Consider the following 16243-nt stretch of genomic DNA (forward strand, 5'->3'; position numbering starts at 1 on the left):
TGAAGTTGAGCTAAGTTAGGAGCGTGCAGTTGAGCTTCTGGAGTTTTCTTTGATATTTTTATATTGTATTTCACTTTCAACATTGTATTCTAATGATTATATTAGTGAATATGTGATGATGTTGTTGCCTTTGTGATTTGGATAAACTTGTGGTTATGATTCTTAGGAGATAATTGTATGTTGAAAATTCCTCCTTTTAGGATCCCAGGATCAGAACTTGGTGTTTATACGCTAGGAACTGAGAATGGGGTACTACGGAGGTTGTCGGCACTGGATTCGGCGATCGGGAATTTTGTGAGCTTGGTTTCTGAGTTTGGGGCGTGACATAAGTGAAGGTCGATATTCCTCTACTGGATTCTGTTAAACAAATCCCTTCATATGTCAAATTTCTAAAAGATCTATGCACTACCAAAAGATGCAAAACATACAAAAGAGTTCTAACTTGGGCTAGTCAAAGCCTATCTTAGGTGCAAGAACTCCGTTGAATAGAATCCAATGAACTCGGTGAACTTTGGCTAGTCAAAGCCTATCTTAGACTAGCTAAAGTTTTAACTTCTTTGCCTATAAATTTAGTCTTTCTCTCATTCCAAATTACAACAAAATTTTACTTTAATCATTCTATAAGAGAGAGAGAGAGAGAGAGAGAGAGAGAGAGAAGTTCAAGTCATCGGCGAGCTATCTATTTGGTATTTATAAATTTTATTTTAATAGCTTATTCAATTCACTTTTCTCAAGATCATTTTAGACTTAATCTAAGAGAGTAAACTATACTCTTCTTTAATATCTAAGAGAATTGAATCCAGTAGAATTTGGGTTTTCTATTATTAAAATCTATAGAACCTAGACTCTTTCTGTTTGATTGGACATTGCGTCATCTACGTTCAAGAAAGAGGTCCTTCTGCTACAAGCTTCTACCACATCTTCTACATTTGAAGATAAGTATACTTTTTGAAATTCTTTTTAAGTTTTTCCAAGATAGCCTGTGAAAATCTCATTGAGAATTTGTCTGAGATAGACTGTGAAAATCTCAGTAGGGTTTTTATTGTTATAGCCCGTGAAAATCACAAGGAACTGTATCAGGTTTTTAATGTGACCATGTAAAAACCTTTTTATGGTGAAAGCCAAAATTACAAGGGTAGTAATTTGGGAGTGGAGTAGGTGTGGTTGTTTTAAACACTGAACCACTATAACTACTTATGCCATGTGGTGAATGTTTTATTATTTTTGGTGATTGGATGTTATTTATTATTTCATTATTGTGGTGAATGCTGTAATCTTTTTATATACTCTTGCTATTTTGAAAGTTTGATTTTAAAGACATTCGTGAAATAAGGTTGTCCCGCCTAATATTTTAGGTGAAGGTTTTCCTATGAATTATTTGGAATCAAGGTTTTAATACTCAAGCGATTGAGATTTTCGTAATATTTACATATTCTGTATTTATTTCGATTATTAGGCATTGTCCTATTCACCCCTAGGACATTGTTAGCTTTCCATTTCAAAATATAAACCCTAATGTTGTAGATTCAATTCTTCGTTTCTCAAGTAGAGTATAGATTATTCTCTAATTGTATTTAAGATCAACTTGAGAGAGAGAATTGAATAATGTAAATAAAAATTGGAATTAAATAATGTAAATAAAAATTATAAATATCGCACAAATAGCTTGATGAGGACATGAGCTTCTCTCTTACCTGCAGAAGGTTTTTTGGGTGAATTTCATTGTAAAATAGAATGAGAGAAGGTCCCTATTTATAGCCAAAGGATTTGGAAATTCAATCAGCCTAAGAATAAGTTCGGATGGCCAAATTCCAACGATTCTGTTCCAACGGCTATTGAATTACGCGGGATAAGATTTATCCAAAATTCAATTGGCCCAAGCCAAAATTTGGCTAGCTAAATTCCCTCAAAAATATGAGAATCCTTTGTTATAAATTGACCCGAACTTTCCTCAAGCTGGCCGAACCTAAAGTTAAGCTGGTCAAATTTGTAACAGATTTTTCAATTTTTCAAATATGAAAACTTGGTCGAAACTGAAGTTAGGTTAGCCTAAGTTGGGATGGCCGAACTTCAGTGAACATGTAATATAGTTTACCCATTTTAATTATTTTTCAAAAGCACCTATCCTAAGGTCTTTCTAGGGTTATTTCACTTGGTGGTTGGCCTATACAGAGATCTTTAATCTTGAAATTGAACGATGTCATTTAAGTCTTAAGATGTTGAACCGATCTTGAGCCGATCTTCACGAGATGCCATACACTGCTGTAGTGTATGTTCACAACCCCAAGTGTAAGGTCGTGATGTAGTAATAACTCAGTAAGACCGAGGTCGAATCCACAGGGACTAAACTTGTACGTATTCTGAAATAACTAGAACTAAAACTAGAAAAAGATCTAAATCTAAATCTGGAATAAATGAGAGTAATTGTAAATAAAGTTGATTAAAACTTGTGAATTTAAAAGTACGAACTAGGGTGTCAAGGATACACTTGTAGCTATCAAGATGTTACCTTGCTTGATTCAAAGAACATAATTAGAATTGGAGTCATATCTTATCCAATTAGAAGATAAAACAATTAAATCAAATCTGAACTTTCATTGAACTAATTCTCAATGGAAGGGAATTGTGATGAGTGAAAGGGATTCCATCACCTTACCATGCCCAAGAGACAATGGTGAACAACAGGATTTACCAATCTCACAATCTCATAATGGAAAAAAAGATACTCAAAGCTATCATAGCATCTATTGTAATTTAAGTCACAACAGACCATATAAAACTGAAAATATTTCTTAAATTCAAACTAGAAGTCAATGACGTTCAACATAAATAAGAATCAAAGTAAAATAAATGTCCAAACACGCTACAAGCTTCACCTCTTAGCCCTAGTTAAGAGATTTAACCAACCAAAGACACGATTGAACTAAAAAGTCTTAAACAAAGCATAAAAATTAACTAGAAGAAGAAGATTAAGGAAGAAGGAAGGACTCCTTGAAGTTCTCCAACACTTTGCTCCACTCTTCCAACCATAATTCGTGCTTGGAAATAATTAAAAAACCATATTTATAGTATTTACTTGGACCGACTTTGAAACCGCCTCAAATTTATATAAAAAGTTACGCTTCGGTTGGACCGAATTAAAGCTGAAAATTGCACTTTCTTGCTAGACAAAACTGTGCGATTTCGATTGGACCGAAGTTGGCTTCGATCAGACCGAATTAAGGCTGGAAATTCTGCTTCTCACTGGACTTTTTTGTGCGATTTCGATCGGACCAAAACTGCACTTTAGTCAAACCGAAAGTCTATTTCAGGAAAATTTTGCTTTAGGCTCAGAATTCCAAACTGTTTTTTCAGGGCAATTTACAGGAATCTTCTTTTGTCAGGACAATTTTCAGGATTCATTTTCTTCACTTTAAATCTTCGATTCTCTTCATTCCTCACTTGGTTTCCTTAGATCTTTGGCATGTGAATTCTTTATTAATGACTTCCAAATCTCCAAATCTTCATTTAGTAATCTTTTGAGCATAAATCTTCCTTTTGACATCAATTTCACCTTAAGCTCTCGAAATTACCTCGCACATGAAAACATGCATAATTAGATTGATTAAGCACTATCATGTTTATAAAATCAAGGTATAAATAGAGGGAAATATGCAATATTTTACACTCAACACACCCCTCAACCAGCATTTTTCTAGTCTCAACCAAAACATGCGTGAAGATATCCTCAATTCTCAATGTGCAAACCTCTTTCAGAAAATAATATTTTGTGTAATCAAGTATGAATGAGTAGAATCAAGACAAGAAAGTGAAACTTTGAAAACCTAGAGCCGAATCACATAAGCAATCAATCAAATAGGTTCTATATCAATCACTTAGGAGTGTAAGTTCATATATCAAGTTTTTCAATGTGCTCAGTGAATTTCAACTTACTTTCCATAAAAATACTATCATTTCAAAATATTAGCCATGATCATCACTTCGAGGTTAATTGAATAGTTAAGTGTTGATTCCAAACTTATTCCCTTTTACTTCTTTTTCTAATTTTTGATTTTATATCAACGATCCCTTTTATTTATTAATTCTTTTCAATCTTTTCCAGTCTTTTCATCATACGTGACCTTTTTGTCAATCCTTCTGTTTTTTAACTGGTTATTTTCATCTTTTTAAGGTGAATAGAATTCTTTAGACTCAATTATCAACATCTATCAATGATACACATACCAGCAATAAAAAATTTTCGCATTATTCACAGGATGCAAATTAAAGGTGTCTTGTGACTTAGATCAACAAAATATTCAAAATTCCTCTAAATCAATTAAATGAGAGAACTTAAGTAATAGTCTACTTAGTTTATCAAACTCCAACGATTCAAAATTCAATCTCCGTCTTATCATCATACTCAAAACATTCTTAAGTGCACAAACTATCACTTTCTAAATAGGTTTTTAGCTTGAAAAATTGAAAATTTTCACAAAATTTGCTCAAAACTAAGCGACACTGATTAGTTTACCTAATCCACACCCCCAACCTAAACCTACATTGTCCTTAATGTAAAAGATATGAACTTGCACTGCACATGAGACAACAAAAAGAAATGGAAAGTAATGAGAAGATAATACCTGAAGAATGAGAATTGAAGCTTTTCCAAAGTTCTTAACATATAAATGGGTTAGCATGAAGACTAAATAAACTGAAATCAAAATATCCTAATCCTAAATCCTATGAAAGCAATAAACCTAACTACACCTCCGTTAGATTATGAGGTCAGTCCTGGTACACAGGATCAGTCAGAGGCATGGACATGTCCTCTAAATCAAACTTCTCAACAAATGACTTGAGATGATGTCCATTCACTTTGAAAACATTACCATTCGTCAAATTCTTTATCTCGACGGCCCTATGAGGATAGACATTAGTAACAAGAGATCAAAATTTACTCAGAAAAATATGTAACCGAGAATTGTATAGAAGAACTTTTGATTGATTATGAATGATTTCCAAAGGATGTTCCTGTCATGGAATACCTTCATCCTGTCCTTGTAAATTCTCGAGTTCTCATAAACGTTGTTCTGAATTTCTTCGAGTTCATTCAATTGAAGTTTGCACAGCGAGCCAGTGTTACCCAAGTTAAAATTTAGATTTTTGATAACCTAGTAAGCTTTATGTTCCAACTCTACAGACAAGTAGCAAGCTTTCTCATAGATGAGTCGAAAGGGAAACATTCCAATGGGGGGTCTTAAAAGCTATATGGTAAGCCCATAAAGCATCGGTCAAGGGGATTGACCAATCTTTATAGTCAGTTAACCATTTTTTCAAAATTTTTTTAATTTTCCTATTGTAAATCTTAGCTTGCCCGCTTATCTGCGGGTGATATGGAGTGCTCACCTTATGAGAGATGCCATATTTCTTCATTAAGTTCTTAAATGTCCTATTATAAAAGTGTGAACCTCCATCATTAATGATGGCCTTAAGCGTTCCGAACCGGGAAAGAATGTTTTCTTTTAAGGATCTAATCACCGTTTTGTGATCATTATTCTGGCACGGGATCGCGTCGACCCACTTATTGACATAGTCTACTGTCAATAAAATGTAAATATTTCCAAAGGGTTGGGGGAATGGACCCATGAAATTGATGCCCCAACAATTGAATGCTTCAATGATAAGAATTAGGTTTAGCAGCATCATATTTTTACAGGACAATGCTCTCAATTTCTGACAATGCTCACAAGCTTTGCAAAACTCATGAGTATCTTTGAACATAGTGGGCCAGTAAAAGCCACACTGCAGAATTTTAGCCGTGGTCTTTTTAATAGAAAAGTGATCACCACAGGCCCGAGAGTGACAAAAGGAGATGACACTCTAATGTTCATTGTCTGGCACAAATCTCTTTAGAATTGAGTCTAAGTAATATTTAAACAAATAAGGATCATCTTAGAAGAACTTGCATACCTCAACGAAGAATTTCTTCTTATCTTGCACAGTTCAATGTGTCGGTGTGAAACCTGTGGTAAGATAATTTGCAATATCAACAAACCAAGGTAATTGAGATAGTTTAAATACTTGTTTATTAGGGAACATGTCATTTATTAGTGTCGGCTCAAGGGAATCAGGAAGATCGAGCTAAGAGAGATGGTCAGCCACTAAGTTCTCTACTCCATTTTTATCTCATATTTCTATGTTGAACTCTTGGAGTAGAAGGATCCATTTTATCAAGCGGAGCTTAACTTCATTCTTAGAAAGAAAGTACTTCAGTGCCACATGATCAGTGTAAATGATGATCTTAGATCCGATTAAGTAAGACCTAAATTTGTCGAAAGTGAACACTACAACTAAGAGCTCCTTCTCCGTAGTAGAGTAGTTCACTTGGGTGAAATTTGGAGTTCTACTCGCATAGTGAATTACATAGGGCTTCTTTTTTTTTTTTTTTACCCTAACACTGCCCCAATGGTATAGTCAGATGCATCGCACATAATCTCAGAAGGGATGCTCCAATTGGGTGGTTGCATGAAAGGAGCGGTTGTCAACATAGCCTTGAGCTTAGTGAAAGCTTCCTAGCATTGCTTAGTCCACACGTATGATATATCCTTTTGAAGGAGATTACATAAAGGATGAAAGATATGTCTAAAGTCCTTTATAAATTGCCTATCAAATCCATGCTCTTGGGTGGAGGTAGGTTCAATTACCCTACTCACGTAAGTCATGTTACTCGGCTTACGCTAGTAGGGTAATTGGACTGATGTAGAGATGGATGGTCTTATTGGGCCCACTATGATGTATATATTTTATCCATGCCATCCATTCATTTTGAAAGATCATTTTAAGGAATGAACCTTAAAATGAGGCATATCAAAGGCTCATGTGGACCACACCATAGAAAGCGGTGAAATTGAAAACCTACCATTGAAAACCTTTTGGGGGCCATAAAATTTTTGGATCTAACTCACTTTTTCACCGATGATGTTAAATTAAATTCTAAATTCAATGGACGAATTGGATTCGACACATAAATCATGACAAGACCCTTATAACATGACAACCTTGACCCTTATAACCACGAACTCCACTCATCACATGACAACCACGACCCATATAACATGACAACCTCGACCCATGACAATAACAACCCATATAACATGACAACCTCGACTCATGACAACCACGACCCATAAAACATGACAACCACAATACATATAACATAACAACCTCGACCCTTAGCACATTACAATCATGACCCATATAACATGACAAGCACGACTCATATCCATATAACATGGTAAGGGTAGTGGTTGTAATGTGGTAAGGGTCGTGGTTGTTAGGTTGATGTAATTAATAACTTGATTATTTTTAAATAATAGGAGTTAAGGCCCACAATGGGGTGATCTGTTTTATCCACCATGTCGGCTAGCTCGCCATGGGTCAAAAAAGTCCTGACTTGGGCAGTGTTCACTTCTAACAAACATCATAGTGAACCTGGAATGTTTCAACAGTTGATGTCTGTTCACAACCTCAACTGTAGGGTCGCAATGTAGTAATAATCTCGGTCAGACAGAGGTCGAATCCATAGGGACTAATCTCGTACATTTCTTAAAGTAACTAGAAGAAGATCTAAAACTAAATTTGAATATTTGGAAAGAGTAATTGTGAAGGATGTAAATTGAAATTTATAAATTTAAAGGTGGGAACTAGGGTGCCAAGGATCCACTTGTAGCTCTTGCGATGTTACCTTGATTTGAGCAACATAATTGGAATTGGAGTCCTATCCTATCCAATTGGAAAATATAGTAATAAAATCAAACCTAAACTTTCACTGACTTAATTCTCAATGGAGGAGAATTATGAAGATTAGAAGGGATTCAATTACCCTACCATGCTCAGGAGACGATGGTAAACAACAGGATTTACCAATCCCACAATCTCAAATAGGAAAAGAAGATATTCAAAGCTATCACAGATTTATTGTAATTTGAGTCACAACAAACCATTAAAAACTGAAAATATTGCTTGAAATCAAACGAGAATCAATGAAGTTCAACATAAATAAGAATCAAGGAAAAATAAACATCCCAATCATACTATAAGCTTTACCTCTTAGCCCTAGCTAAGAGATTTAGCCAACCATAGACATAATTGACCTAAGAACTTTTAAGAAAAGCATAAAAACAAACTAAGGAAGAAGAAGAAAACTCTTGGCGGTGGCTCTCCATGCTTTTGTTCAACTCCTTAAACCCTATAAGATGCCTTGGAGCATCCTAGGGACTCATATTTATAATTGAGGAACTCCAACTTTTGCACCGAGTTGGAAAAATCTGAAAATCGCCGAAAATTTACGCAGTACGTGTAAAATTTGCGTAACCTTAAGCAAGTCAAAGGCAATCTTCGACAACTCGAAGGTCATCTTCGACTAGTCGAGGATTGTGCGAATTTAAAAGATAATGTTACTGGAGTTCGAGCCGAAGTTTCTTCAACTAGTCGAGTCAGAACGTAGATTAGTCAAAGCAGGGCTTAGGCTAGTAGAGAATCACACAAATTCACTTCAAATCTTCAATTCTCTTCATTCCTCACTTGGTTTTCTTGGATCTTTAGCATGTGCATTCTTCAACCTTGGCCTCCAAAGATCCATCCCTTGCCTTGGTGATTCTTAAGCATCAAATCCATGGTTTTAACATTCTTTTTAATCTAATCTCTCAGATTCACCTTGCAACGAAAGCATGTATAAAATATAACATTAAGCAGTATCATGTTCATAAAACCAAGATATAGGTAGGGAAAAATATGCAATATTTGACACTTAACATACTCTCCAACCAGCATTTTGCTAGTCCTGAGCAAAACATGCGTGAAATAATCTTCAATTCTCAATGTTCAAACTTTTTTAAAAAATAATCCTTTGTGCAATCAAAAATGAATGAGTAGAATTAAGACAAGGAGGTGGGATTTTAAAAACCTAGAGCCGAATCACATAAGCAATTAATAAAATCAGTTTTTTTATCAATTCTTTTAGAGCATAAGTTCATATATTAAGTTTTTCAATGTGCTCAGTGTAAATCAATTTACTTCCCATAAAACTACTATTCTTTCATAATGTCAACCTTGCTCATCACTTCAAGATTGGTTGAAAACTCAAGTACTGATTCCGAACTTATCCCCTTTTCCTTCTTTTTTCAATTTTTGATTTTATATCAATGGTCATTTGTATTCATCCAGTCTTCTCTTTTCTTTTCTTTTTTCTTTTTTCTTTTTTCTTTTTTTTTTCCTTCAGATTTTTCATTTTTTTCAACTTTTTTAGTCATTTCACCATACATGACCTTTTTGTCGATCCCCTATTTTTTAACTAGTTCTTTTCTTCTTTTAAGGTGGATAAAATTCTCCAGACTCGATTCTCAATATCTTTTAATGATCATCATACTAATAATCAGAAAATCTAGTACCATTCACAAAAGGTAAATTGAACGTGTCTTGTGATTTAGATTAACATGATATTCAAACTTCCTCTTAATCAATTGAGTACAAGAACTTAGGTGATAGGTTACTTAATTGATCAAACTCCAACGATTCAAAATTCAATCTCTGGCTCATCATCATACGCAAAGCATTCTTCAGTATACAAATTGTCAATTTTCAAACAAGTTTTATCTTAAAAATTAAAAATTTTCCACAATTTTTGTTCAAAACTAAGAGAACGCTGATTAGTTTATCTAATCCACACCCCCAACTTAAAATCCATATTGTCCTCAATGTAAAAGATATGAGCATACAATGCATATGAGGCAACGAAAATAAAGAATTGAGGGAAAGGTGGTACTTGAAGAAGACGAATCACAGCTTTTCTAAGGATTTAAATGCGAAGATGGGCTAGCACACAGACTATCAATGGAAAGCAAACTATCCTGGTCCTAAATCTTATGAAAGAAATAAACCTAATGATGTTTTATTTAAACCAACATGATTTAAATGATTTTTAAACTCGCAAGTATACGAATCAGATGTAGATACGGTACGTATTACGAGATCGTTCCTACAAGGACTGGTCGTCACAATTCAAATCTATGATTCTCCTTAACTAATCCAACAAGTAATGGAATGAATTACTAAGCACAATTTTATGAAAAATAATTAATTAAGAACAGGAAAGAAAATTCAATCAGAGAGAGAGCACTAGGACTTTCGAATCCACCCCTAATTATCCTAACCCTTGTTTTGTCTGTTGATTCACCTTGATCTAGATTGATACCACTTAAATAGAGAAAGCACAATCTGTGTCCTTAATCGGGCATACAAACTGTCTAATTCCTTTAAGCAATGCCATGAATGACATATCCCATATCCTTGGTCGGGTACATGGAATGTACATTCATTAAAGCACCCTGTTTCTTCCTCTATAGGAAACTTGTTCTTGATCAGACACAAGTACCTATAATAAGCATCCAAACAACATCCATATATATACTTTAATCAAGTTCATAGATGGAGAAGTATAGAATTTAAACCCATAAAGCCCACTTAAAGAAAGAAACAAATTAATTGAAATTCAAAGTAAATCAATCAATACAAGAGCTAATCAAATTAGGGGCTTCATCTCAGCCCTAGCTGAGAGATTAGTGACCCATAAAATTCATGAAAAATATTAAATAAAATTCATAAAAATTAAACACCAAACCAATCGATCTCTCTCTTCTTTCTTCTCTTTCTTCTCTTTCTTGGTCCAGATCTGGAATCCCCTGGTTCTCAATGACTTTCCCACGTCCAAAACTCCCCTTCTATAGCTGCTGGATGGCTGGGGTCGGTGGCAGAGTCGTAGAAGGACTCGAAGTGCAATTTTTCGCAGCCGTGATCGGTGGGCCCCACAGAGGCATTTTCTGGAAAATCTACCCCGTCCATTGGATTCAGGACGAAATTTCAGTCAAGAATAGGTGGTTTTGAAGGTCCATTAGTGCGGCCCAGAGAAGAAAATACAAAAAGATCAGTTTTGAACGTCCCGGGGCAGTCTACTTTTGGCCTCTGCACCGCACACGTGTGTACGCATGGGCGAGGAATATCAACATGGTTTTGAAGCTCTCGACGCCCTCTACACGATGGACGGATCAGATCTTCCATCTGATCGAAGATGGTGGGCCACAACCGCCCGGAAGTCGGCTCTTCGCGGACGTGCGTAAGCCTTCGCACGTCCGGCGCTGCGATGCTCGGTGGGCCCCACATAAGCGTTTTCGTGGAAATCCACCCCGTCCATTGGATAGAGGACGAAATTTCATTCAAAGATGGATGGTTTTGAACTTGCGTGGACGCGGCCCAAAGAAGGAATCATGCTGTTTTCATTCTGGACGTCATGGGGCAGCTTGCTTGTGTCCTCTGTACCGCACACGTGTGTCCGCATGGGAGTGGAATATCAGCATGATTTTGTAGTTCTCGAACCCATCTACACGATGGACAGACTTACCTGCTACCGGTGGGGCCCACAACGGTCCGCAAAAACGGACTTTCCGTCCGTTACGCGGTGCAGAAACGGCAACTGCCGTTTTTGAAAAACAGAAGTCGGGTCAGCAGCGCTGACCGACTTAGGTCGTTCGGTGTACGGGGGGTGCACATGTGCACTATGTACACACGTTATACATATGGGGTCCACTACGATACTTTTAAGAAATCTGCACCGTCCATCCTTTTTCTCATATTATTTCCACCGTCAGGACCAAAATTGATGTATATCCAGATATCCAGCGGGCCCCACTTAATGAATTAAGGGGCTGATCTGGCCGTTAGACCACGTTCCGAGATTGTCAATGGCTGAAATTTAATATGTACGGTTCATTTATGGTCCCCATCACGTGTATGAAGTTTTGAGTTGATCGGATGGCGGGAAACATGTGATCTTGCATTTTGGACCCTTTTCGAGCCCCTTTGCCTTGCTTTCCTCAATCCCGGGTGTGTAAAATCTTCACTATTGGTTTTCTGGAGTCCATCCCGTGCTCTGGTAATTTTGGAGCGCCAAATCCATGTTCTTAACATCATCTTTCAGTACACACTCCTGATTTCATCCTGTAATAAAAACACGATTAAAATATGGCATTAAACCTTATCATGTACGTAAATTTAGGCAATTACTGGGGTCTGATATGCAATATTTGACCCTGATCACAACCCCCAACCAGCATTTTGCTAGTCCCGAGCAAAACATGCGAAAAATAATTTTAGAAATAAAAGACGATTCCTGTAAACTCAAGTGACTTGTGAATAGATCTGAGATGTGAAAATTCTAAAATTCATGAATGGTAAGTAGAATTTTCTCCTGAAATCAAGCTCACAGTAAACTTCATAATCAAGTTCAACATATTAATCCATTAATTAAAACATTCCTAAACATTGAGTTCCACAGGTGTATAGTATAATCTCAGCTTACAATCATTAAGAGTTCCAATAATCAATTTCATGCTAAAATTGGTAATTAACAACAGAATTCTTGACAACCAACACTAGCATTTTAGATTAACCCTTCAAATTTATTTTTATTTTTATTTATTTATTTTTTTTTTTGATTTTCTTTATGAACAGTACGCCAAGGAAGGGAATCAAATCCTCACCTACAGGGAGCAAACCTATGGTGAAAACTCGTCGCCTCATTTTTTATAAGTCAACTATGGAGAGTCAAATCTACACCTATAGGGAGCAAACCTATGGTGAAGATTATGTGACTTAGCCTTTTAATTCTTCTTTTTACCAAGTTAATCATTCAGTTATCGAACCAAAACTTAATGTGCAAGCGAGATGTGATTTGTGAAATCATGACTCAATCAATGTTTACAACGTCTAATCATGGATTAACAATTCAAAATTGACTGTGAAATCAAGCAGATGGCCGAATCCAAGAGTCATTAGTTACCAACATCATGTATCTTATAATGTTAAAATCACAACTATCCTTCAAAATCACTTTGAATTCAATAGAAATTCAGAAAAAATTTTAAAATTTTCACAAATTTTCCTCAAGACCAAGAAAATACTGATTAGGTACCCTAATCTCCCACCCCCAACCTAAAATCTACATTGTCCTCAATGTAAAAGAAATAAACAAGCAATGCACATGGGACAACGCGAATAAAAGAGGAGTGATGAAAAGATAATACCTGGATGGAGAATCAAGAAGCTTTCTCAAAATTTGTGAAAAAATTCAACGTAAAAGCGAGTTAGCACAAGAGAGAAATCAACATAAGCAAAAATAACAAAAAGAAAAACAAAAGAAGATCCTACCTATACCACTTTCGCAGGTGCTCTCGATTGCATTTAGCGCATGCAACAAGCCTTTAAACCCCTAGGTTACCCCTAGTGGACGAGTTGTAGTCTCGTGAGGGTTTGCAGTAATGTTACCCACAAACATTGAAGTAACTAACTAAGAAAAATGAAAATGAATGAAATAAAAAAAAACAATACAATAAAGCAAAAGGCTGGGTTGCCTCCCATGAGCGCTAAGTTTAACGTCTTCAGCCAGACAAGAACGGACCATGAATGAAATAATCTTTATAACCAGGGTCCGCCAAAGAAATTACCTCAACACTTTCATTAACCGATCCCAGACAAGTGATGTGAGTTCCCATGAACTGTGCTATCTGAAGTAAGGCAACTGACACTGTCGTCAAATAATTTAAGGACTTCTGCTCGAACGACTTCTTCTATGTTAGGATCACGCTTCCTTTGCATGTTATGCGACATTACCACAGCATGATCCATCCATGCAGGGGGGCATACTCCCTGAATTTTTTCTATCTTCCGTTCAATTGCTGCCTTATATGCTCTAAGAACATTAAGCAGCCTGCTCGCCTTTTACTACACAGAGTTACAAACTGTGCTGTCAGGAAGAGACACAGAGGGATGAAGAGGTTCCACTTTCGCTCTCCATTTTTCCAGTCTCCAATATAGGAGTAGAGTCGAGCAATGCATTGACTTCATGGATGGGACTATCAATGTCAAAATCCATGCCCGATTGTGCTAAGCAGGTCTCAAGAGGATCTTCAAAAGATGTACGGAAGGAGTCCTGCACAAGGCTCTCGATCATGTCCACTTCAAATATGTCATCCAAATCTGAGGGTTGTTGTCCTGCATTAAAAACATTGAGTTTAATATTCATGTTACCAAAGGACAATTTCATAACTCCATTCCTGCAATTGATAATAGCATTAGATGTGGCCAAAAATGGACGACCCAAAATGACTGGAATCTAACTATGAAGATTCTGGACAGGCCGAGTATCTATAACTATGAAATCCACTGGAAAATAAAATTTATCAACCTGGATTAACACATCTTCAATAACACCCCGGGCACCTTGACAGATCTATCGGCTAGTTGTAATGTTACCTTAGTCGGTTTCAACTCACCAAGTCCTAGTTGCTCATAGACCGAATATGGTAACAAATTGACACTCGCCCCTAAATCAAGTAATGCCTTCCCGATCTTATGATCTCCTATGCCGCAAGAAATGGTGGGAGCTCCTGGATCCCTAAATTTAGGAGGGGTGTTATGTTGAATCATGGAGCTGAGCTGCTCTGCAAGGAAGACTTTCTTATGAACATTCTGCTTACGCTTTTGAGTGCATAAATCTTTAAGAAACTTAGCGTAAGCAGGGACTTGCTTGATAGCGTCATGCAACGGGATGTTGACTTGCACTTTTTGAAACACATCCAAGATTTCATCAAAGTTATTTCTTTTCTTTATTGGTGCCAGACGTTGAGGAAAGGGTGCTTTGGGCACATAAGGTGGCACATTAGTGGCTCTTGGAGAGTCAGAGAGCTTTTGGACTTTGGATGCATTGGTATGGCTCTCTGCTTCATCTTGATCTTCTGTTTTAGAATTTGATTCATCCCCAGGCATCTCTATTCTGTTATCAATCTGCTTGCCTGACCTAAGGGTAGTGATCGATTTAGCCTGCTCATGATATTGCCCTTGGTTGGAATTAGAGCCAATCTCATACTGTCCCTTTGGATTAGCCTCAGGTTGGCTAGGGAACTTGCCCTTCTCTCTCTCACTCAATGTGGCAGCTAGTTGACCCATTTGTACTTCCAGCTTGGCAATGGATTGTGCATTTGCATGTAAGCTGGTTGGCCAGTAAGGTTTGTTGGGTGTCTTTTTGGAATTGGAGAGAACTCTGCATGAAAAGATGGAGTGTATCCTCAAGAGATGGTTTCCTTGATTGTGTAGGCAGTTGTTGATATTGTGGAAATTGTTGAGGTTGTTGACTGCCAACTTGGAGGTGCGGTTGCATGGGAGGATTTCCAGATGGTCCTCCTTGTTGTGGTCCTTTTGCCCAAGAGAAATTTGGATGTCTAGCCCACCCTGGGTTGTATGTGTTCGAGTAAGGATCATTCCCAGATTTTTGAAAAGTGTTCATAGCATGAACTTGTTCAGAGAGAAGTTCTGGGAATGCTGCACCAGATGGACAAGACTGCATAGGATGGGCAGGACTGGAACATGTGGCATATGCCTCGACTTGAGCTGTTTGTGGTGGTCCATTATTTAATACCAGAGCATCAACTTTCTTTGTCAGGTTATCAAGCTTGGCGCTCAACTCTGGTATGACTCCTATCTCATATATACCACCTCTCTTTTGTGGTTGGGGACTTCTGTCACCTCTATTTGAATAATCCCATTGCTGGGAATTTTCGCACAAGGTTTCAAAGAAGTTCCACGCTTCGACATCACTTTTGGTCATGAATGACCCTCCACTGGTGGCATCAACCATGCGACGGTTCTGTGGTGTCAGACCGTCATAGAAGTATTGAACTTGTTGCCATTTCTCAAAACCATGGTGAGGACATTTAAGAAGCAAGTCCTTCCATCTTTCCCAACATTCATGAAAGTGCTCGCCCTCTTTTTGTGTGAAGTTAGTAATTTCTCTACGGAGGGCATTGGTTTTATGAACGGGGAAGAACTTGTTTAAGAACTTCTTAGACAGTTGGTCCCATGTAGTGATAGATCCAACTTCTAGAGAATTCAACCATGCTTTCGCCTTATCCTTCAAAGAAAAAGGAAACAGCGTAGGCGGATCGAATCGTCTGAGAAGTTTTGGAACTTAAAGGTGGAGCAAATGTTTAAGAATTCTTTCACATGATGATATGGGTCCTCCTTGTCCAATCCATAAAAGGATGGCAACAATTGTATGACTCCAGGTTTAAGTTCAAAGTGTGCTGCCGTAGTAGTTGGCAACACTATGCATGAAGGCGCATTAAATTGGACAAGAGCTGAATAATCTTTGAGA

General features: G+C 37.0%; 1 non-coding gene across 1 annotated transcript; it reads left to right on the forward strand.

Moving 5' to 3' along the window:
• The first annotated feature begins 15785 nt into the window (after window positions 1-15785).
• LOC131244711 (small nucleolar RNA R71) lies at window positions 15786-15892 on the forward strand. The gene has a single exon (XR_009170488.1). It is a non-coding gene; the product is annotated as a small nucleolar RNA R71 (small nucleolar RNA).
• Window positions 15893-16243: the final 351 nt, after the last annotated feature.

Source organism: Magnolia sinica, chromosome 4 (genome assembly GCF_029962835.1).
Source record: "Magnolia sinica isolate HGM2019 chromosome 4, MsV1, whole genome shotgun sequence".
In the NCBI taxonomy this organism is placed as follows: Eukaryota; Viridiplantae; Streptophyta; class Magnoliopsida; order Magnoliales; family Magnoliaceae; genus Magnolia; species Magnolia sinica.